The sequence below is a fragment of the Sinocyclocheilus grahami genome, unplaced genomic scaffold, assembly GCF_001515645.1.
Source record: "Sinocyclocheilus grahami isolate Dianchi unplaced genomic scaffold, SAMN03320097.WGS_v1.1 scaffold1929.1, whole genome shotgun sequence".
NCBI lineage: Eukaryota > Metazoa > Chordata > Actinopteri > Cypriniformes > Cyprinidae > Sinocyclocheilus > Sinocyclocheilus grahami.
This window is the reverse complement of record NW_015507108.1, coordinates 23,528-25,637: the sequence shown is the minus strand read 5'-3', so window position 1 is coordinate 25,637 and position 2,110 is coordinate 23,528. Positions and strand designations below refer to the sequence as shown.

General features: G+C 40.5%; 1 protein-coding gene across 1 annotated transcript in view; it reads right to left on the bottom strand.

Annotated features, from left to right (window-relative positions):
• LOC107573388 (cohesin subunit SA-2-like) overlaps window positions 1-2,110 on the bottom strand; it is a 23,113-nt gene that overhangs the window by 6,049 nt on the left and 14,954 nt on the right. The gene's annotated exons all lie outside the window — the stretch shown is intronic.

Genomic DNA, 2,110 nt, shown 5'->3' with positions numbered 1-2,110 from the left:
TTTTGTTATTAGTTTAAGTATTTGCTATTGACTGTTTAAATGCAGAGTTTTGTGCATCGTGTGTGTGTGTGCACGCACGAGCGAGCGAGCGAGCGAGAGAGAGAGAGAGAGAGAGAGAGAGAGAAAGAGGTGTGTGTGTGTGTGTTTGTGTGTGAGAGAGAGAGGTGTGTGTTTGTGTGGTTAAACAATAAAAAAGGTTAAATAAAAACAAGAAATAAATCCTATATTTAAAATAAATACTCATAATATATTTAAATTCTATTCTTTCAGAATATCACATTTTCTGTTGCAGACGAATCACAACAAAATACGATGAATGGGTACTATATTATTATAGGATCAATCAGGGCCTCCTGATCCACTAACTGAACTGTAGTAAACACGATACAATGGCAAGTGGAAATATTGGTTTAATTAAGATATACATGTTTGAACCAGAAACTGATTCAGAAGAAGAGGAGGAAGAGAGAATTATACAGGGTCGTTTATAAGACGATGTATCAGAATGATCATTCGTTTTATCGCTCTGTCAGACTATCATGTAATTGATATAATTAGCCCTTGGCTTCACTAGGGTGACCATACGTGCCATTTTCCCAGGACGCGTCCTGGCCAGGATTTCTATATTGCCAAAACCTAGATATTTTAGGCAATATAGAAATCCTGGCCAGGACGCGTCCTGGGAAAATGGCACGTATGGTCACCCTAGGCTTCACTATGTTATCAAACAGCTAATAATGTTGTTAAGGTTACTTACTTAACGTTGTGTCCTCAAAATGCCTTGAAAACTCGAAAGCAGCCAAGTTTGTGATTCCAATTCGCGCCCGCGAGCAAATGCGAGTGAAGTGCGGACACCAATGCAGGAGAGGTGCGTCTGACTCCGGGCTACTTTTACACTGTTGCCGCGGGTTATTCTTCAAGTTAGCAGTTCTAAATTCACGTTAAACCACAGCTTCATGGGCATTTTTGGTTTTGTGCCGGTAATCCAGCGATCTCTATGCTAATTTCTACCTTGAGACAGTGGGGGGGAAAACGTGCGTCGTGTTTGTACGAATGGAGAGAGGTATGCTAATGATAGGAATCTATCCCTTGACGTGATTGGTTATTGAATTGTGACGTAGTAAACAAGGGCTGTTTCAAACCACATTTCTGGGACTGCATTTGGGAGACTACAGTTTTAAGGAGAAAAATGGTGTTGATTAATGCATTGGCACATGGTTTGTCTAAAAGCATATTAAAAACACCACATAGACAAATAAACAACATAAAACACTTGATTTTCACTACAGGGAGACAAAGTTCAACCAAACTCAAACCCGACGTCCAACATGTGAAATCCCTCATCGATTCCCTCTGAAATGACTAAGAGCCAGATTTACTAACAGCAGTGAAACATTAGCGATGAAAAGTAGGACAGTTATTTTTGAGGCTAACCTTACTGCATGTGCGTTTGTAGGAGTTTCCCTTTCAGACACAACATTTATGTGAGGAAAGCATTTAAATCAATCATGCAAAGTGATTTACTAAGGTTTGCAATAGTGGTATTATAAGGTTTGCAACTGGTATTAGCGCCATTATTTTACATCTAAAAAAGCATGTCTAAACCCATTTTGGGTCCTGTTTTGTTATTCGATTACACACACCTGATTACCATCAGCTCTGCTTGATGATCTTGCATTGGTCATGGAAATGCAGAACTTGCAGAACTTTCCACTTCCATCTGCACTCTTAAAGGGGTCATATGATGCTTTTTTAAAGATCATTATTTGGTGTATTTGGTGTAACGGAATATGTTGACATGCTTTAATGTTCAAAAAACACATTATTTTTAAAATAATGTCCTCTATGCCCCGCCTCTCTCAAACGCTTCATTTCTACAAAGTCCCTCCTTCCGACAAGCGCAGTCTGCTCTGATTGGCCAGCTGACCCAGTGCATTGTGATTGGCCGAACACCGCAAGCACACGTCGGAAACGTAACGCCCCTCGCCAGCTTCATCTTTCAAAATAAATGTAAAGACAGCCCGAAAGGGGAACAGAGTCGCGTGACAGACACAGTGATGAAGCTGGTATGTGTGCAGTACACAAGCCACGGTTAAGACAGCTGACTCCA